Raw genomic sequence first — 23,923 nt, forward strand, 5'->3', positions numbered from 1 at the left:
CTAGCGGCCGAACAAAACGCTGATCCTGAACGTGTACCCTCACCGTACACCGAAAGAACTCCCCCACTAGGGTCTCGTATGGTCACCAGCTGTCGCTCACAGTCGATAACCGCACCGAATCTGCTCAACCAATCCATGCCCACAATGACACAGACATCACCCATCGCAATAGGAATTAGATTAATCGGGAACTCAACACCAAAAATCTTGACTACGCACCCTCGGAGATTCTCCATGGCATATATCACCCTCTCGTCAGCTATGGAAACACTTAGAGGCCGACTCAACGCCTCACCACTAACACTGATATGCTGACTAAAAGCCAAAGATACAAAAGACCGACTCGCACCCGAGTCAAATAACACCAAGGCAGGTACAGAATTCACAAGAAAAGTACCTACGCATAACATAAAATAAGCATAATATCTCAATATCAAAATAAATACACGAAAGAATACATACCAGCCACGACATCGGGCGCTGCGCGGACCTCCTCCGCGGTCAACTGAAAAGCTCTCCCTCGTGCCCTTGGCGCCTCGGCCTTCACTGGCCGACTCTTGGTAGCTCTGATGGCGGCAGGGGCAGATATCTGAGGTGCTCCCTGAGATGATCCACGCAATTGCGGACACTCTGTCTTCCGGTGTCCGGTCTGGTTGCAGTGGAAACACACCGCAAACCCCTTGGGGCAGTCCTTGGCCATATGCCCCTCCTTGCCACACTTGTAGCAAGATCCCGCTCTACACACTCCATCATGACCCTTTCCGCACTTCCCACAAGTGCGACCCTTCTGGCTCCCTGGTTTGGGATCAGCGGGCTTGGCCCGCTTGGCTGCCGGCTGAGACTGCGCCGGTCGCCGATCCCTCCCCTGAGACTCCGCCTCCTCCCTGGCCTGAGTCTCTAGCTCAATCTCCCTCTTCCGGGCATTTGCCTGAAGCTCGGCAAATGTCCGGTACGAGGAGTTCGCCGCGAACTCCCGAATGTCTCGCCTCAAGATACTCAAATATCGGCTCATACGTGCCTGCTCAGTGGACACGTGCTCAGGGCAGAACATCGCCCTCTCAAGGAACATCCTGGTAATCACCGTAACAGACTCAATACCCTGCTTGAGGGTCAGAAACTCCTGGGCCAAACGCTCCCTCTCCACCTGGGGAACATACTCATCTCGGAACATGGCAGTGAACCTCTCACAGGTCACTGCCGCAAGCTCAACAGGCGTAAAGTGCGCCGTCACAAACTTCCACCAGTCCTTCGCTCCCAAGTAAAGCTGGTTCAGCGCGAACCGAACCTTCAAATGCTCAGGAGATAAGCAAGTGAAGAAACACCCCTCTATGTCAGAAATCCATCTCATAGCCGCTACCGGATCCTGGGTCCCATCAAACTCTAGCGGTTTTGTGTTACTGAACTCTCGGAACAGCAACGCATCACCACCCTGCGGCCTCGCGGCAGCAATAGCTGCGGTGGCCGCCGTAACAGCAGCCTCAGAAAGAGTGGCATAACGCTCGTAGAAGGTCTCAATCAACGTGGTCTTAATAGACCCGAACATCTCTGGTATCTCTGCTCTGATGGCCGCAGCCACCTCCTCATGGATGATCCGGCAGATCTCTTCATCACTGGCCCCACTGCTCTCAGGCATCAGACGTGTCCTCACCATGATCTACCTCTAAAATACAACATACGATAAATTAGAATCCATTCGAGCATACTCACACTCGACAACTCATTCCTCCTTGATCCTTGGCATTCCAAAGATTCCTACTTGGGCTGTACACCGCTCCGGTGCTTTCAATAGTACGGGCCTAATACTACTGTCCGCACCGTATCAGAATACACCCCAAGTCCTCCTCTTCGGATTCCAAATTCCATGTACTCTATCATGCATAATTCACTCTCTAACAGATCTCTCATAAGCCCCTCGCTGCTACCTACTCACTCTCAAGCATCTCATAGCAGCTTACCTCTCCCTAGGCTAAGGCATCACAAATCAGGCCACTCTAGTCCTAATAGGAGTACCTTGATGGGTTTTGGTCATAAGACATCCTATGTGCTCATACAAACCCTAATGCTTGGATCTATGTTTCTCTATTGTATATGCAAGTTATCCAAGACTATAAACCCTAATTCTAGCATACAAGTAATCAAATTAGATATTAGAATAGGTTTATAATATTACCTTGATTGTTATGTAGTAATAACAATCCCAATTCCTCCTTGAATTGACTTTGGAAGGCTTAGAGTCACAAGTGTCACTCCTCTAATGGTTCACAAACACCATAAGCAAGAGGATGAAGAGGAGAGAGGATGGAGGCTGCCCAAAACGTGTTCTAACCCTAGAAGAGAAGTTCCCCACGTTTTTGAGCCTTAAGGGTTCTATATATAGTGAGGCTATTAGGGTTATCTAACAAGGAAACCCTAATTTGGTTGCTTAAGCCCTAAGCAACCCATAGACTCCTTTAATCAAGCCCTTGGACGATTTCCTTATGGGCTTCCCATAAGAATTCGTCCACCTCTTGATTTAAGACAACCTATGGCCCAAATTGCAATTATCTTATAATTACAATTCCAGTCCGTTAAGTTTAATTAATCTCTTTTAGTCACAAAACTAATTACCAATTAATTATTGACTAATATTAATTAAACAATATGATTTCTCCTTTAATATATTATTCCCATAATATATTAATAAATCATATTTAATCTTTTCTCTCCATAATTCATCCTATCAAGTTGCTTTGGTGAAGGCAACCCAAAAGGACCATGCACCATCGGGTCAAGTACATACCAAAATAGTTTTGGACTTAGACACTAATCCAACAGTCTCCCACTTGGATAAGTCTAATAACTATTTTGCGTATGACTTCAGATCTTGATCTGCAATCGTAGCTTTCCAAAGCCGCTGTCAACTCTGATCATATCAGATACGTGTGTCCTTAGATAAGGGATCATATATTCCTCCATTCTAGATATCATATGAGATATCATTTCAAATCATTCTCTTTGTACTATATCTCGATTCCGATTTATGACGACTGACTAATTGAACAACTCAAATTAGCCCTAGCCCGGCCGAGCATTTACGTTTTTCATCACAAAATCACGAGGGGCCCAAAGATATCGCTTTTATCTTACTTTGGATAAAAGGAACGGATAAACTTTGATACAATGCTTGCTTGCACTCACTAACCAAATCACACACAACAATATGTTTTATAACACCAAGTTACTAGTGCGTTTACATATTATCAATGTGCAACCGATTTGCAAGATACAACTCACACATCTCGGTTTCAAGAATATAAGATGTTATCGTCTCACCAATCACTCGTGATACAATTCATGGAGTGATCCAAGTGAGCGTGGGTTTAATCCAATGCTCAAATTCATATTCATAAGCACTCACGAATGTTGCAGCAAACATTTGCTTATGTCTAATACGCTTTTAGACAATCCACACACCAATTCATGACAGTCTTCATTCATATCTACTTCCAACATATGAACGACTGTGGCCCGTTCGAATAATTCGATTATTCTTAATAAACTCAATTATTTTGGAAGTCAAAACATGCAAATGCGAAACACAAGGATAATACTAATCCCATATGGCCTCAACCCTTTGAGCATAAATAAAACTCCTTTTATTTATCACCATATCGATTACTCATTATTTGTCGTTTCGGTTAATCAACTTCTTACTTGAATTACAACACTTGTCCCATGCTCCTAGCATGCACACAATGTTTTCCTATGGTTCTTACTTTGTGAAATAGATCAAATTGAACACATTTCCAATCATTCTCATTTCACAACTCCAAATCCTTTTTCATAAGTGTGAGAATATCAAATTCTTGTTACTTATAAATATGCTAGATTCTAACATTCTATGCAATAATCCTTTCGTAATGTCACTGCACCAAAGTCACAAAGACTATTGCCAATGATATTACAAAGTCCTCTATCGGAGATTGTTACAAGACAATTCCTTAGATATGATGTCTCTCACTCAAAGAACATTCCTTTGAACATCCTTTTGCATAAAAGTTTCTAATCTAGTCATAGGTTTTCAATATTCAATTCCCCATATGGACACGTTTCCATATTTTCCATATGACAACTCATTCTTAATAGAATCTTTTCTATTCATAATAATGTCGATATGGTCCATCCAATATGGACACATTTCCATATTTTCCATATGACAACTCATTCTTAATAGATTCTTTTCTATTCATAATAATGTCGATATGGTCCATCCAATACCATGCTTCCAACTACTCACAAGCGACCAATCCTCGTCGAACTTTGGATTGTCCTTTGATAGTTGTTTAATTATTTTAGTCAAAACCGATTCTAGTCCTTTTTCCCTCAAAATGCGCTAGACATTTGGAAAATTTTAGAATGGTCAATCATTAAAGCATTTGCAATCGATCCTATACCCGAAGCGTATGGGACACGACGCATAATGTTTTATTTGCTATGTTCTCAAAATTCGAATTGTGAAGAGGAATGCCGTAATCATAATCGAAATTTTAAGAACACACTATGTACCCTTGACTAAATTTATTAACATTTCTCAACCTAAACCTTTAGATTTGAAATGAAGCATAATATTCTCTCCCTTAATTATAGCAAAACAACTATTCCATCCTTACAACTTTGCAAAGAATGACTTTTGTTTTCTATAATTAATATTGCCAACTTGCAATACTTTCCTTAATAATCATACAAACATAAGATTTATGCTCCCACTATCATGATGATTATTATAAAACATAGCACTTATGCTCCCACTAGCTTCGACATGTATTCATAAACATCTTAACTTTCAGAAAAACAATGCTAATTGAATTTCTTAAGTTCATGTTTCTAATACTTAGTGCTTTGATAAATTTTTATCAAGGCTTCTTGAATTATACACCTTTGCCTTCGATAGTTCATATGTGTGTGTAAACAATTGCCAAACCTCACAATTCAAATTATGGAAAGGGATACCGTAACCATAGTCGAATTTGAGAATGCAATTTTACAATCACTATCTTCTTAAAATCTTTCTTAGTGAAAGCATTTCCTCACAATCATTTTCATGAAGGAGGAAATCTTATGACACTTAGATTTGAGCGGTGTATGTGTTCCTATCCATGTGAATTTGTTAAAACCAAAGTTTACGACAAATTCAAACTCATATGGACCGAACTTTCTTAATCTTGATTTCTTGCCTTTATGGTAGCACAGCTGCCCACCATGTCTTCCAAGTAGTTTAGCAGCTCACTCTTTCCTATCAATGTACCTTTCATTGATTAAGGTGCTTTGCCTTTTATGCGTTCAAAATGAGAACTCATAGAACTCTCATGCACAATTAACTCGATTGGATTGGCACAGAACCAAAATAATGTCATCACGATAGGTTGTAAACCTCAACCCGTGTGCTAGTGATGATCGATAAGGTTTATTTGATTTGTTCTTGAAACCTTTCAATACCATTAAGACTCCCACTGACTCCTTGACATATAAGATTCTCTTGTCAATAAACATTTCTTGACAAACAAATATTCAAGAGTTAGTGTAGCTTTTATCAAAACACTTCATAAATTGGTCCTAGTCGGTCTTTGTCTTATTCAAGACATCACAACTTTTCACATTTGATGAATGTTATAAACCTTTAATACTTTTCACTCATTGTCACAATCTTAACTTTAAGACTTGTTATTAGAACGAAGTTTGATAGATTTCTTGATTTAACCATTTCTCAATTTTTGATTCCTCTTCTTAGACATACAATTGTACTAAGACTCACTTAGAGGATCAATTGAGATATGGTTCTTAATCATTAAGACTTATCATAAAGCATAAAACGTACTCTCCCTTCTTCTTAGAATGGAGAAACTTTTATCTTTCTGCCTGCTTGATTCTTCTTATTCGTTCTGCTATTGATTTAAACATTTTCAATCAATTCATAATTACACTTAATCTTGTAAGTATAATCATATTTACTAAGCTTTTAGTAAAACATGACGAATATCTTGGTTACTCTTATGATGGACTTGATCAACACGCAACTTTGTGTGCTCGATCTCCTAGTCCTTCACTTGACACTTTGTTAATGAATTAGTCTAATTTCCAAATATGAAATTTCTCATTCATCGTGCAACCAAGTTGCATGATTCGAAGTTTCTGTCCAATTGAAACTTGGGCGATGAGAAACTCTCCCTATTTGGTAAACTCTCGACTTTCCATAAATAACATAATAAGAACCAAATCCATTATTGCTAACAATAGAAACATTCAAACATCAATTTTTCATATACGCCATTGCAAGGATAAATAAATAATATAAAATCAAAATTTATTTTATTGCGGAAAAATTTTGTCCCTACAATGCAACTCATTGAAAAACAATGCTAATACATCTTTTTTAGCAATCTAATTCTAACTCTAAGTAGTAGTTCAAGAATCTAATCTTCGAGAAATGCGATCGAAATCCATTCCTTCACGGTTAGATTTTGCTCACTTCTTCCCTTAAGCTTCCTTTCTTTTCTTCGATCCCACAAAACATGAATTGTAATCTTATCACATTATGTATTAGGAATCTAGAATGAAGCTTAAAATAGTTAGTCAATGGATTTTACCTAAAGCAAAACCATACGTTTTGACTCTCCCATCTCTTAGATCTCTTAGGTAAATAGGGCAACTTCGTCTCTAATGCCCCTTCTATTGGCAATAAAAGCAAATTGACTCTATCGGAACAGGACATGGAACTACTTCAGACATCGCCTTTCTCTTATGATCAAACTTTTCAATCATTGCATGTCTTTCGTTGCCATTGTCGACATCCATAGAGCTCTCAAAGGCAGATTCACCAATCAACATTGCTTTTCTATTGCGCCAAACCATTGCTGATTCAGCAGCAATAAGCATATAGGTCAGATCTATAAGGGTCACGTCGCGGTTCATCATATAGTACTCTCTTACGAACTCACTATACGAGTTAGGAAGTGACTGAAGAACCCAATCAACAGCCATCTCCTCACCGACAACAGATCCCATCATTCTTAGTCTATCAATGTGCGACTTCATCCCTAGGACGTGTGCACACACCGACTTTCATTCTTTATGTTTACTTGCCAAAAGGGCTTGAGTGATATTGAACCTTTCAATTTTACAATCTTGTGGGTTAGGGAGAATAATTGGAGGAGGAGGAGGAGGAAGTGAAGCATGATTTCTTGTTCCTCGATCGAATCGTGGAATATCATCTTCATGTGGAATGCTTGTTCCACGGGATTCGGGAAGACCATAGTTGTCGAACTTTGACATCTACAAAAACGGAAGAAAAACAAATTCAAGTTAGTTGATTGATTGAGTCCTTAGTGAATCACCCAAATGAGATACTAAGGCTAGGACCCAACACAATATTCCACAACTCGGGAGAGGGATGTCGTAACCCTAATTGCAGAATATTTGAAGGTAAGTGAATGATGATTCACTAATTTCCACCACGAAAAAACGAAAAAGAAATTTAAGTTTAAATCTATGAAAACTCCTAGATCCTTTGAGATTCATTGAACATTTCAATTGCATGTTTAAATCTCGATATGCCCCTCTAGTTTGTGACTGGGATGCCGAGGATCACAAAGCGGGTCTGAATAACCATGCAAACTTACATGGTGCCCTCACATGTTACAATCACCTATTCGATGTGCCAGTAAACCACACACGCTCCACCGAACTATGACAAACATTGAAGCACCCTTTGCTACCTTTGCTTAGAACCATTTAGTGTGTCGGTTAACCACACACGCTCCACTAACGTCTTCGCAAGGGCACAAAGTATAATTTCATGGAATTGCATCAATTCACTTTTGCCTAAGTAACTAAGATTGGGAATTTTAAGAAAACATTTAGTTACGTTTATACTTCATTATACTTATAATGGAAGGTTTCGTCCTATCCTACCCGTTTGGCTAACGACCCTCCACTAGTCAAGAGTGCGGTGGGTAAGAGTGGATACCCATTCAATCGCCATTTTATAGGCAATTTCCTTAAACACCCCTTATAACCAAAGTTGATTGGAATAGAAATAGTAATCAAAACACGTTCATCAAATCATCCTAAACATTCCTAGAAGTAACCTAGGTGGTTTAGCCTTCCATAGAATTCACAAAACACAAAACTTGAATAAAAACAATGTAATTCATAATAAAATTCATAAACCAACTTGAAATCATAAAACTAATATAATCTAATGATCAATCAATCATTGAACGATGAAATCTTGGAGAAGAAGTAACCAAATCTGGAGTTTGATGAAGATCCATCGGTTGAACGAGTTCAATTGTTGAATGATGACCAACCCAACGGATGTCTAGTCTCACAACATTGTAGTTAATATTGACATCCACCTGACCTTTATGAATGTCTTGACTCACAACACTTAATGTTGATTTTGTCTTCAACTCACCCTTTTTCCTGCCCTCAACCTAAAGTTGTACTGGCCACACTATTGGCCATCCCCACAAAGCTAGATGCCTCAGCCCTTCTCAAATATGTCGACATATGCATAATACAACATTCCATCCACATCCTGACACACTAGGACACATACTTCAATATATAGTACAGTGAAGAAACTCACCTTATAGTCGAGCAGATGAACACCACAACTCCCAAAGAAATAAAGGTTGGTGTTACGAAGCACCTTCAAACCAATTAGAGGTCAATCCTCAGTCTATAACTTAAAACCATCAAGTTGACCAAATGTCGACCTGGTCAAAAGTCAACAGTCTACAGTCAAAGTCAACAGTCAAGTCACTACGTCGTGGCTAACCTCATGGTCGCGCCGTGGTGACTAAAAGACAAAATATTTTCCATCCCACCATCGTGTCGTGGGTCTACAACTCGCCACACTATGGTCATAGCAAAAAACAGCTTAATAGGTTAAGCACTTAAGCTATAATTTCCACAGTCAAAAGCTTAGATCTAATCCTTCAAAGGGTATTGATGGATAAAGTTTACAACTTTATCCATTAACACATCCCATTAAGTCAAGGTCTAAAAACCTAAGTTCTTAATGGTTACACCAAGTGCATGAACCCCAAATTAGGTCATGCAAGCAACGTTTCTAACTAACTCCAAAGTCCAGAAGTCCTCAAATGTACCAACAGGTTCTGTAGTTCACTCCAACTCCAAGAACATGGTGTCTTTGGGACAAAAAGCTCATAAAAGTGTTTAAAACTAGATCTAATGATATGATAATCAAGTTAGCAGCTTTATACCTCAAATGGGCTAGAAACTTTATGGAAACTCTTGATCTAAGTTTCACCTTTTCTTCCTTGCACAAAGAGAAATCTTCTTCTACTCCAAACTATACAAAAACAAAGGAATAGGCTCAAGAATCAACTATGAAGGCTAGGGTGTGACAACCGTCAAAATTCGAGTCAATTCTACACTTGACTAAACTTAGTTGCATGTATAGGTACGATACATAATAGACTTAGTAACTAGAAGTTAATTTATAACCTACTAGAAACTTGGAAACAAGTAGAATCGAAGGATAGCGTATTTAGATTTCACATCGATATGTGATCTCTACAACTATTTTAACTGTACCGACTATCCAAATTCAGGTCATTCCTTGACTTGAACATCTTTGCATGAATCATGTAGACACATCATGAACTTCACCTAGTAGTATAAATTAGATCCGATTCTCATAGGAACTTAAGTCAAAGTTGAAATTATGACTAGTATACTTGGTTCTTTAATTTCACCTGAATCTCAGAACCACTACATAGAAATGCCAATAAACCGACAAAAACGAATTACAAACATTATTTATAACTATAAAAGAGTTATAATACTCAAAAAATAATTTGATGTCTCTAAAATTCAATCTATCTTGATATCCAAAGATTAACAAATTCCTTAAAACCCAAAAAGCATTAAAAACCTAAATTTTATAAAATTTAACATCCAAAATTCCATAAAATTGTTATGAACCTTATTATATCAAAATTTAAATAACTAAATGATGAAATATAATCAAGGAAAGAAATTTTTAATTAACAACATGGAACAGAAGGAAACCCTCTCTCATACCCTTAATTTCCTTGATTATATTCCATTTTTATAAAATTCAGAAAATAACTATTGCGTGTTATGAACCTTATTTTAATTAACAAGATGGAAGACAAGGAAACCCTCTCTCATCCCCTCAATTCTCTTCCTTGGAATATAAAATTGTTTCTCTTCCATTTTTATAAAATTCAAAAAATAACTCGTTTTTCTTGATTTATTGTAATTTTTCAAGAAAATGGAGAAATAATTCATATAAAACACTTTTATGGTTAACAAATTCTGGGAAATTTCTGGTATGACCTATAACCTGAGAAAATATGTTCCGTGAAGTTGCATGCATTTCTATGACTGTTTTCGGTTGATATCGTATTTATTTTTGTTGAAGAGAAATAAACAGTCAAATATCATTATAAATGTCCAAAACCATATTTAATAATTTTTACATCTTTTGGACATCATAAAAACTTCATGAAAAGAAATTACATATTTTTTCATGACAATTTCTTATTTTTCCCAATTTAATGAATATTTATGTAACGAACAAAAATTTCAACCGATTTAAAATTTTCGAAAACAACCCGATTCCATTAAGATTATTACAAAAAGGTTTTCAATACAATTTATTTTAAGTATTCCTAGAATCTTATCACAACATAAACACGAGGAGCGGTACGATCACGCCTTTGCCTTGCCACGGTCTCCTAAAGAACCTGAAAAAACATAAAACCACAACTGTAAGCCCGAAAGTTTAGTGAGATATCCCCAAAATAACAACCACATATACCATACACGCATAACATGCCATAACATATCCGATCACAGAACAACCATGCACTTCGGGTCTACTATGTGACTGGTCCGCCGCACCGGCCAACAGTCCACCTAGTCCACCCTCCGAGTCTAGTCATATACCTCGAGTCCGCAGTGTGATTGGTCCGCCCGCACCGGGCCTTCAATCCACCTGGTCCACTCTTCGAATCTATCCACATACATCGAGTCTGCAGTGTGATTGGTCCGCCCGCACCGGGCCTTCAATACACCTGGTCCACTCTCTGAGTCTACAGTATGACTGGTACGCCCGCACCGGGCCTTCAATCAGCCTAGTCCACTCTCCGAGCCTCGGCACGTCTGGTCCGCCCTCTTGGGGCCTACAGCCTATCCGGACCGCTCGCTGGGCCTTCGGGACAACCGGTCCGCCCTGGGTATCTTGGCCTACAGCACAAAGCAGGACCCGCCTCAACCCAACTCCATTCCAAACAACCATGTGCACATAAACATACAATCACATAACAATTCACAATCAACAAACCGATCAGCAAATCACATAACATATTATCCTCCTAACCAGGATATCGACCTAACAGATCACTAGCATAGCACCACCCTACATATCAGGATACCGACCTCAACCAGGTCTCTAACATATACCATCCTCGCTACCAGGATGCAAACATATCAAGCAGTAACATAACACAAATACCCGGATCTCAGTCCGATAAAGGGCCGGCCTTGGTGCCTTAGACCCTGTCGATATAGTGAGGATAACTCACCTCGAAACTGCCGACTAAACAGATAACCCAAGCTGCTCCGATCACTGATACGATCTCCACCACTGGACAACCACTAAGGCACTGAACTCAAAACAATATCCATCAATTACCAAAATGCCCCTGGAACCACTGGTCAACCCTTGGTCAAATTCAACCCCTGACTGACTCTACTTGTCGAGTCAACCCGATGACTCGCCGAGTCCCCATGCTCAGAAATTCCCCAAATCTGCGACTCAACTCGCCTAGTCACCCCGAGACTCGCCGAGTTCAACAACTCTAGGTCCACTCACACACAAATCACCGAGTTATCCCTTGACTCACCGATTCACGGCTCAACCAGAAAAGATTGGGACTCTTCGACAAGACTCGCCGAGTCCAAGAACAGACTCGTCGAGTCTAAGGCTATCTTCAACCTACTCGCCGAGTTGTTCTTCCAACTCGTCGAGTTCCAGGCCATCTTCATCCAACTCGCCGAGTTGTTCTTCCAACTCGTCGAGTCCCAGCCTATCTTCAAGCAACTCGCCGAGTCCACCCATGTGACTCGCCGAGTACCACCGGGTCTGAATCCATACAGAGGCTTTCCAAGCCATGCAGATGATCCAAACCATAGATCTACCCTTCCTAAGGCCATCCATCACGTAAAGTGGCAAACTTTACGTGAATCCAAGGAGATCTAGGCCTTTTCACTCTAGGGTTTGGGTTTGGGACAAGATAGCTCCATCAATCACTCACAAACAGGGACTTTCATGCATTCCAACCCTTCTCCATTCCAAATCTGAGGTAGCAACCTCAGATCTAACCTCTAAACTTCAATACATCAAAAGACATGATCTCTAACACCCCCAAAATGATGAATCTAGATAATAACAACTCAAACAATGAAATAATACCTCAAAAGGAAGATCCAAGAGAAGATTAACCCGAGTCCTTGCAAAGCCCTTTGACCCAAAACTCTTCTCCTTCAAGATTTCTTCAACAACCACCTCTCCAAGCCTCCCAAAAGCACTTTGATCCTCTCAGACACAATAACTAGGGTTTCTGGACTTATGAGAGAGTAGAGAAGTCGGGGGAAAGGATGTTATGTTCTTTATATAGGGCTCATCCTCCGGATTTAGGGTTTTCTCCACTCAGCGCCTACTCGCCGAGTTCATCCACTGACTCGCCGAGTCGGCCACTTAACACGCGACCAAGTCGCGACTCTACTCGCCGAGTCCACCCATGGACTCGCTGTGACATCCCCAAATTCACAGCCATAAAAGACCAGTTTTTTATGCTTTGTTTAAAAATCAGAGTTACATTTTAAATGAAAGTGTTGCGGAATTTGTCCCAAAACAAAAATATGATAAAGATTTATCAAAAGCATTTCCATATAAATGTATTTCATTAAAAGACTTGGGATGTCATGTTCGTACAGATCAAAAGCATAAACAGTATAATATAAGGCTTACTACATTATTTCATATCTACATGCCTATATCCGTAATCCCTCGTCCAAAACACCACACCTATGCTCATGCGCCACTACCTGTAATACAAGAAACTGAGTGGGTTAGGCTTGGGAGCCTGGTGAGCACATAGGGTTTTCAACCCACAATAAATAACTTTATTAATTTCATCAATCAACAATAACCCGATTACCCGTTCCCGTTATCCTCACTTTACGTCCCTAAACACCTATCATAAGGGACCTAGCCTAAGGATCATCATCGGGACGGACACTACTGCTAAGGGGATTCCTCAGCAATAAAGGTCCTAAAGGCAACCATGTGGGGGATGGAGTACACCGGTGAACAGATCATTCACAAACACCTACAGGTTGCGAGCCTGCTAGGGTTCCACTGGACTGTCTAGAAGAGTCCGTGGTCGTCATCCATACTCCGCTAGATGACAGAATCAACAACATCAACATCGAGGCCTCTCATCATTTTATCACACATCACCTATTACATCTACCCATGTTTTACCCCAACATTTTCGTAGATATAAAATACATATACAGTTTAAATCATTGAAAACATGTATAACAATGTTCACCCAGCATAGATAGCAAGTATTCAGATAATATGCACACATAACACGTAATTTATATAAAATACTTCATATCTATGTGTAATCTGAAAGTAACTATGCACTCACCTGAAAGGTGGTGACTCAGCACTCGGACAGCGCTTCGATACTCTCAAAACGATATTCCTTCGATAAAACCTAGTACCAATACCACTAGGGTTTAGTCTAACGATAACCGCGATTAATTAATAGTCTAGCTATTATTATTATTATTATTATTATTATATAAGTGTTAAACGATACTTATATAACCCATAATAATAGCCCAAGTACTTATTATAAGGTCCTAATAACATTACTATATTAAAACGTAAGCTAAACTAAAGATAGGTTAGGCGTAGCTCATTTACAGCGAGTTTTCTCGAAAACCGGGCTTCGCTGGAGCAGCGTTTCCGAGCCGAAAGGCTCTTTTCTCGGGACTCTGGGAGCCTCGGGGCTTCCTTCGGGTGCTAGGGGATTTACCTAGGCTTTAGGGGGTTAGGATAGGCTAGAGAGAGTGTAGAGAGAGAAAGAAGTGGGGAAAGGTGTGAGAAATGAGAGAACCCGACACTTCTATTTATAGGGTGAAATCCTGAAGGACTCGCCGAGTCGGTTCACTGACTCGCCAAGTCAGTGCCACGTGTCATCATCTGATGGCTTTCCTTAGGGAGAAAGCCTTGGCCCATATTCAGCCACGTCACCCCTTTTGCAGCAGCACTCTGCCAACTTCTAAACCTCGTAACTTTCGCATACGAGCTCCGTTTTCGACGTTCTTTTTTTCCATGCGTAGGTAAAAATAATATCTACAACTTTCATTTAGACTCTGTCGGCTAATTCTCGACCGATCTCAAATTTAACAATAAGAGGCGTTTAGACTGTTAAATGACCGCGAAGAATTCGTAACTCCTTCATACGAACTCCGTTTTCGTCCATCTTTTTACTGTTGAGTTCCTATTAATGAGATCTTCAACTCTCATTTAGGTCGCGTAAGCCAAAAACCGCTCGAACAAAAATTCGAGTTTCGGGCCGTGCACTGCTAAGCCGAATCTTAGAAAAATCATAACTTCCTCATACGAAGTCAGATTTGGGCGTTCTTTTTATCGACGTTCTTAGTTTAACATATTCTACAACTTTCGTTTAGATTGCTAAGGCTAAATCTCACTCTATCGTAAATTCACTATTTACGCTTCCCGGTGCCGTGCCGGTTTTGCCGTAAAACTTCGATGGGCTATAACTTCTTCGTTATAACTCGGATTTCGGCGTTCTTTATATGTACAGAAACCTTGAGACATATTCTACAACTTTATGTAGTGACATCGGGCTTATCTCATACTTTAATTTTGACGCTTATTTTTATTCTTTATTAATTATACATTTATAATTAAATAATAAACACATAAACACACATAATTCACATAATACTCAAATATTTCATCTTTTATTACTTCAAAAAGAGTTACAATAGTTGACCTAGACTATTACATTGACAAATATTCTTAGCCCTGAAACCCGGGCGTTACAATTCTCTCCCCCTTAGGATGATTCCGTCCCGAAATCATGCATTAGCAAACAGATGTGGATAGCGACTCATCATGTCATCCTCTATTTCCCAAGTGAGATTCGGCCCATTAGAATGTTTCCATCAGACTAGCACTAAGTCGACCATCTTGCGTCGTAACTTCTTAGTCTTACGGTCAACAATTGCCTCGGGCTCTTCGATCAGCCTCTTATTCTCCTCCATTCTTAACTCTGAGATTGGAATTATGTCAGGAACATCTCCCGTGAATTTCCTCAAATAACACACATGGAAGGTGTTATGAATAGCATTGAGTTCTTCGGGCAATTCCAACTTGTAAGCTTGGTTCCCTATCTTTTGAAGAACTTTGAACGGTCCAATAAACCTTGGACTTAACTTTCCTCGTTTCCCGAATCTTATAAGTCCCTTCCACGGTGAGACTTTAAGCAAAACCGAATCCCCAACTTCAAAGGTTATCGGTCGTCTTTTCTTGTCAGCATAGCTCTTCTGACGATCCTGAGCTGCTAACATTCTTTCCCTAATCACCTTCAACTTCTCAGCAGTCTCATGGACTATCTCGGGGCCCATAAACTGCTTCTCTCCGGCTTCAAGCCAACAAGACGGCGTACGACACTTCTGTCCATACAAGGCTTGGTAAGGTGCCATCTTGATGCTCGAGTGAAAACTATTGTTGTAGGAGAATTCTACCAGAGGTAAGTGCTCGTCCTAATTCCCTTGGAATTCGAGGGTACATGCTCTCAGCATATCTTCCAACGTCTGAATCGTTCTTTCGCTCTGACCATCAATTTGCGGATGGTAAGCCGTACTCAAACATAATTTCGTACCAATTCCTCTTGCAGACTCCTCCAAAACCTTGACGTGAAACGACTATCACGATCTAATACAATCGTAAGAGGGACACCGTGAAGTCTTACAATTTCCTTCACGTAAGCATTTGCGAGCTTATCCATAGACCACTTCTCATTGGCTGCTATGAAGTGTGCACTCTTGGTGAAACGATCCACGACTACCCAAATCATGTCGTGACCGTTCTTCGTCCTGGGCAGTTTAGTCACAAAATCCATGGTGATGTCTTCCCATTTACCCATGGGTACAGGTAAGGGTTCTAAACTCCCATACGGTTTCTGATGTTGTGCTTTAACCCTCACACATGTTACGCACTCGGCCACATACTTCGTAACATCGAGCTTCATCGTTGGCCACCAGTAGTAGGGTTTTAGGTCCCTATACATTTTAGTGCTACCGGGATGAATTGAGTACATGGTCTTGTGTGCTTCTTCCATCAGAAGATCTCTTATTCCTCCCGTCTTAGGTACCCAAATCCGATCTTGGAATACCTTCAGTCCTCGACTGTTTGTTCCGAATACTAACGTTTTGCCCAAACATTCTTCCTTTCGGTCATTTTTCTCTAGAGCTTCTTCTTGAGCTTTCCTGATACTTTCCACAATCGTCGAGACGACTTCAATTCTCAACGCTCTTGGCCTTTTCCTTTCAAGGTTGACTTTCCGACTGAGAGCATCAGCAACAATATTTGCTTTACCTGGGTGGTAAAGTATCTCACAGTCGTAGTCCTTGAGAAGTTCTAGCCAGCGTCGTTGCCTCATGTTTAACTCCTTCTGATTAAAGAGATATTGGAGACTCTTATGATCAGTGAAGAGCTTGCACTTCGTGCCGTAGAGGTAATGCCTCCATATCTTTAAGGCAAAAACTACCGCTGCCAACTCCAGATCATGAGTGGGGTAGTTCTTTTCGTGCTCTTTCAATTGTCGAGATGCGTACGCTATCACCTTTTCTCTTTGGGTCAGAACACAACCCAACCCGACTCCAGAAGCGTCACTATAAACCGCGAAATCTTCGACTCCATCGGGTAGAGAAAGTATCAATGCTTCACATAACTTCTTCTTTAGTTTCTCGAATTCCTCTTCGTGTTTCTCACTCCACGTATACGTAGCTCCTTTATGAGTCAAAGCTATTAATGGAGCAGCTATCGAAGAAAAGCCTTGGATAAATCGTCGATAATATCCGGCTAATCCTAGAAAGCTTCGAATCTCTGTGGGAGTCTTCGGACGTTCCCACTTCATTACAGCCTCGATCTTTGCGGGGTCAACCATTATTCCCTCCTGGTTAACAACATGACCCAAGAATTGGACTTCCCGTATCCAAAAGTCGCATTTGGAGAACTTTGCAAAAAGCTTCTACTTCTTCAACACTTTTAATACTTCCCGTAGATGCTTGCCATGCTTCTCTTGGCTTTTCGAGTAGATGAGAATGTTGTCGATGAACACTATCACAGATTTATCGAGGAATGGTTTACAAACCCTATTCATCAAATCCATGAATGCTGCAGGAGCATTGGTTAGTCCAAATGACATAACGAAGAACTCATAGTCTCCATATCTTGTTCTGAATGCAGTCTTCTCAATATCCTGTTCTCTCACCTTCAGCTGATGATATCCTGACCTAAGATCGATCTTTGAGAAGTAGCTCGAACCTTGCAACTGATCGAATAGGTCGTCAATCCTCGGCAATGGATACTTGTTTTTCATCGTTGCCTTATTCAGCTCTCGGTAGTCTATACACATTCTCATACTTTCGTCCTTCTTTTTCACGAATAACACCGGAGCTCCCCAGGGTGATGAACTAGGTCGAATGAAACCGTTGTCCAACAGCTCCTGAAGTTGCGTCATGAGCTCCTTCATCTCCGCCGGTGCTAATCGGTAAGGTGCCTTTGCTATCGGTGTTGTTCCTGGTAACAAGTCTATACGAAACTCCACTTGCCTATCAGCTGGTAATCCGGGAAGATCTTCGGGAAAGACTTCCGGATAATCACACACAACTGGTATATTCTGCACCTCTTTCTTTTCCTTCTTGGCATCGATTACGAATGCCAAGTACGATGCACATCCTTTGGACAAACATTTCCTGGCTTTCATCAGGGAGATGATTCAAGAATTCACTCTGCGTTTGTCCCCATACACCATAAATGATTCCTTTCCGGGTGGGTTTACCCTTACTATCTTCTTTCGGCATTGAATCTCAGCATCGTTAGCGCTAAGCCAATCCATACCCAAAATGATGTCGAAACCGTTTAAGTCTATGGGTAATAGCTCTTCGTGGAATTTGTTTCCATTTAGATCAATGACGATGTTCCTAATGCGATTACTAATAGGTACGAATTGCCACTGGCAACTTCTACAATCAGGGCATTATCTAGTTTTTCTACAGGCAATGCTAATTTCCCACCAAAATTTATGCGACACAAAGGAGTAGTTGGCTCCGGAATCAAATAGTATATTTGCAGGCAAACCATTTACAAGAAAGGTACCTGAAGCGACGTCTGTTGCCTCCTTCGCAGCCTCGAGCGTCATCTGGAAGGCTCTCGCCTTCGGCTTCGGTGGTATGTTGGGTCTTCCTGCCTCCTTCTTCTTCGGGCAGTCCTTCAAAATGTTCCCTTCTTCATTACACCCATAACATGCCTTCTGGATGAGGGTGCATTCATTGGCATAGTGCCCAGGCTTTCCGCATTTGAAACAAGTGACCCCTCCGTCACACTTCCCAGAGTGCTTCTTCTTGCACTTGTCACACCACTTCGCTTCTGATCCTCCTCCCCTCGAACCAGACTTCGAGAATCTAATCTTCTTGTTGGACTTCGAGGATCCATCGAACTTCCGTTTCTCACCAACCTCATCCCTCTCCAGACCTCTTTCCTTTTGTTGGGTCTCCACGTTCTTAGCTGCTCGAACAGCTGATTTCAGAGTGGTTTCCATCTTGACTGTTGGGCCAAAGTCAGCCGGCAGTCCGTTTGCGAATTTCTCAATTTTGGAAAGTTCGGTTGGCACTAGGTATGGAAACAACTTCATCTTTTCCGTAAATGCAGCAACATAGTCATTGATGCTCATTCTCCCCTTCTTCAAATTTTGGAACTCATTGTTCAAATCAATCAGGTCTATCTCTGAACAGTACTGCGCCTTCAGTTGTTCCAAGAACTCATCCCATGACATTTTCAGAGCTTCTCCTCGTGGCATTGTATCTGCCAATAGCTTTCACCAGCTCAAGACTCCAGTTTTCAATTGTCTCACAGCGAAGACAGTCTTCTGCTTCTCGCTGCAGTCGCAGCTCTCAAACACCATCTCCATCTCGAAGATCCAGTCCATAATCTCAACAGGCTTTGGGCTTCCTGAGAGACTTGGTGGTTTCACACCCAAGAAATTTTTGTACATCCGCCCATCCTTGTTGTTTCTCCCTTCTGGGCCATCCTTTTGCTCACCTTGAGTCCCTACTTGACTCACTTGGCGGTTGTAGTTCCCTTCCTCAGATGGCTTGAGAACTAGCTCCGTCGGTTCAACATGTATGGTAGGTTCTTCCCTATTTTCGTGGAGCATCCGTCTCATTTCCTCCCTTTGTTCAGCTAGCATAGCCTGAATCATGGCTTGAACTCCAGCCATGGTGACTGGCTCAGGTGCAACTTCTTCAACAACAGGTATTTGCTGAACCACTGGGGGTTGGTTCCTACCTCCATTTGCGTTCACGTTTCCGCTACGGGTCCTTGCCATCTTGATCTATACACCGAATAAGGTGAATTTAGATCTTTATTTGGGATAGACGTTTTAAATCGTCCTTATCACTCCGAAACGTTTACATGCTAGTTCTAATATCGTAGTCGTACGTTTAGAATCCTAAACACATAAGGTTTCCAGATCCGGTCGGCAACAGATCATAGATCCGAACAATTAACAGCATATCATGCACAAAGCATTTAGCACATAAAAGCATTTTAGGCACAATTCCTAAAATAAGCTAGTGCTCACACCTCACAATCATCGTTTAGCATTCTAAGTTTAAGTCTAGAAATCCTACAAATTCCTAGTTCGCTTAAACTAATGCTCTGATACCAATTGTGACATCCCCAAAATCACGGCCAGAAAAGACCAGTTTGTTTATGCTTTGTTTAAAAATCAGAGTTACATTTTAAATGAAAGTGTTGCGGAATTTGTCCCAAAACAAAAATATGATAAAGATTTATCAAAAGCATTTCCATAGAAATGTATTTCATTAAAAGACTTGGGATGTCATGTTTGTACAGATCAAAAGCATAAACAGTACAATATAAGCCTTGCTACATTATTTCATATCTACAGGCCTATATTCGTAATCCCTCGTCCAAAACATCACACCTATGCTCATGCGCCACTACCTGTAATACAAGAAACTGAGTGGGTCAGGCTTGGGAGCCTGGTGAGCACATAGGGTTTTCAACCCACGATAAATAAGTTTATTAATTTCATCAATCAACAATAACCCGATTACCCATTCTCGTTATCCTCACTTTACGTCCCTAAACACCTATCATAAGGGACCTAGCCTAAGGATCATCATCGGGACAGACACTACTGCTAAGGGGATTCCTCAGCAATAAATGTCCTAAAGGCAACCATGTGGGGGATGGAGTACACCGGTGAACAGATCGTTCACAAACACCTACAGGTTGCGAGCTTGCTAGTGGTCCACTGGACTGTCTAGAAGAGTCTGTGATCGTCATCCATACTCCGCTAGATGACAGAATCAACAACATCAACATCGAGGCCTCTCATCATTTTATCACACATCACCTATTACATCTACCCATGTTTTACCCCAACATTTTCGTAGATATAAAATACATATACAGTTTAAATCATTGAAAACATGTATAACAATGTTCACCCAGCATAGATAGCAAGTATTCGGATAATATGCACACATAACACATAATTTATATAAAATACTTCATATCTATGTGTAATCTGAAAGTAACTATGCACTCACCTGAAAGGTGGTGACTCAGCACTCGGACAACGCTTCGATACTCTCAAAACGATATTCCTTCGATAAAACCTAGTACCAATACCACTAGGGTTTAGTCTAACGATAACCGCGATTAATTAATAGTCTAGCTATTATTATTATTATTATATAAGCGTTAAACGATACTTATATAACCCATAATAATAGCCCAAGTACTTATTATAAGGTCCTAATAACATTACTATATTAAAACGTAAGCTAAACTAAAGATAGGTTAGGCGTAGCTCATTTACAGCGAGTTTTCTCGAAAACCGGGCTTCGCTGGAGCAGCGTTCCCGAGCCGAAAGGCTCTTTTCTCGGGACTCCGGGATCCTCGGGGCTTCCTTCGGGTGCTAGGGGGTTTACCTAGGCTTTAGGGGGGTTAGGATAGGCTAGAGAGAGAGTGGAGAGAGAGAAAGAAGTGGGGAAAGGTGTGAGAAATGAGAGAACCCGACACTTCTATTTATAGGGTGAAATCCTGACGGACTCGCCGAGTCGGTTCACTGACTCGCCAAGTCAGTGCCACGTGTCATCATCTGATGGCTTTCCTTGGGGAGAAAGCATTGGCCCATATTCAGCCACGTCACCCCTTTTGCAGCAGCACTCTGCCAACTTCTAAACCCTGTAACTTTCGCATACGAGCTCCATTTTCGACGTTCTTTTTTTCCACACGTAGGTAAAAACAAGATCTACAACTTTCATTTAGACTCTGTTAGCTAATTCTCGACCGATCTCAAATTTAACAATAAGAGGCATTTAGACTGTTAAATGACCGCGAAGAATTTGTAACTCCTTCATACGAACTCCGTTTTCGTCCATCTTTTTACCGTTGAGTTCCTATTAATGAGATCTTCAACTCTCATTTAGGTCGCGTAAGCTAAAAACCGCTCGAACCAAAATTCGAGTTTCGGGCCGTGCACTACTAAGCCGAATCTTAGAAAAATCATAACTTCCTCATACGAAGTCAGATTTGGGCGTTCTTTTTATCAACGTTCTTAGTTTAACATATTCTACAACTTTCGTTTAGATTTCTAAGGCTAAATCTCACTCTATCATAAATTAACTATTTACGCTTCCCGGTGCCGTGCCGGTTTTGCCGTAAAACTTCGACGGGTCATAACTTCTTCGTTATAACTCGAATTTCGGCGTTCTTTATATGTACGGAAACCTTGAGACATATTCTACAACTTTATGTAGAGACATCAGGCTTATCTCATACTTTAATTTTGACGCTTATTTTTATTCTTTATTAATTATACATTTATAATTAAATAATAAACACATAAACACACATAATACTCAAATATTTCATCTTTTATTACTTCAAAAAGAGTTACAATAGTTGACCTAGACTATTAAATTGACAAGTATGCTTAGCCCTGAAACCCAGGCGTTACACTCGTCGAGTTCCCCTTTCCACGTTTACTCTTTTAGCCGTTCCACTTTACTCTTGACATTCTGGGATGTTACAGTTTAAGTGATTCAATTGATAAAAACTAGTTACACTTACCCAAAAATTATAAAACTTTATCCGAATACCTTAAATTACATATTTATCATAAAAAAAAAGTTTGGTGAATTTAGCTTACTGTTTAGTAATTTTTCATGATTTAATGCTTATTTATGAGAATAAATAAATGAAAAATAATTAAAATATTCTAAAAATCAAAAGGAATCCTTATAACATCTTTTATTACATTTTAAATATAAATAAAAATTTTGGAAAATTTTATAAACTGTTTGATATTTGTTTGTATTTTTAATAGAATAAATACATAAAAATCATAAAAATAGGTTAATTTTGATATTTTTCTCAGTTTTTATACATTAAATAACAATTGTACAAATTTTTAATGAATTATAAGATTAGTTTACTATTTATGCTATATTTCTCTCATTTAATACACATAAATCATGAAACATGCACTTTACTATATGAAAATTGATTTTGATATTTTTCCCAACTTTTATATATATATATATATATATATATATATATATATATATATATATATACATATATATATATATATATATATATATATATATATATATATATATTGTATAACAGTTGTATGAAAATATTGATAATTTGTATTAACTTTTTACTATTATTCCATGAATTTGTGAGAATTTAAGTGCTTAAATATGGGAAAAAAGCTATAAATATCTAAAACTCATGAAACATTTTTTAGTAGTCTTTGAATGTAACTAGAACGCAAATAAAAAGTTTTGTGATTTTTAATTAATGTTCTATATTTAATTAGAATTTCTTGATGTAAAACATAATTAAATTTCAAAAAGAAGGTTTTATTAATCAAAAGTGGTATTTAATAATTTTCCCAGTTTAGGATGTTGTGAAACAGTTACACAAAAAGTCTAAGAATTTTTATTGATCATTTACTAATTTTTCATGATTTTGTGATTATTTAAGAAATTAAAATGGTGAAAAACAGTTAGACAAATAAAAAAATCAAGAAAATTTATTTTAATGTCTTTGACTTCAGTTAGAACTAAAATACAAAGTTTGGAAAATTTTATAACTTATTTGACTTAGTTTTGAATATTTAACCATTTGAAACATGTTAAGGTGCAAAGTTCACCTTGGATGTGGCTTACCCTCATGTATGTGTAAATGGGTTGAGTCTTTCCTATAACTAGGAAGTGAGTGACTCCCATTATGTAATGATCATTTTGGAGAGATTAGTTTTAAAGAGAGAATTATTGCAAACCCATTTGTACTCTTTCTATCAAAAACTGATGAGAGCTTTAAACCAGATTTATTTACTCCATGTGCTCATGATTTGTATGATGATTTACTAGATCTTTCATATTCCACATTTTTCATCATAATCATCATAAAAAAATCAAGAAAATTTATTTTAATGTCTTTGACTTC

The sequence above is a fragment of the Lactuca sativa genome, chromosome 5 (genome assembly GCF_002870075.4).
Source record: "Lactuca sativa cultivar Salinas chromosome 5, Lsat_Salinas_v11, whole genome shotgun sequence".
NCBI lineage: Eukaryota > Viridiplantae > Streptophyta > Magnoliopsida > Asterales > Asteraceae > Lactuca > Lactuca sativa.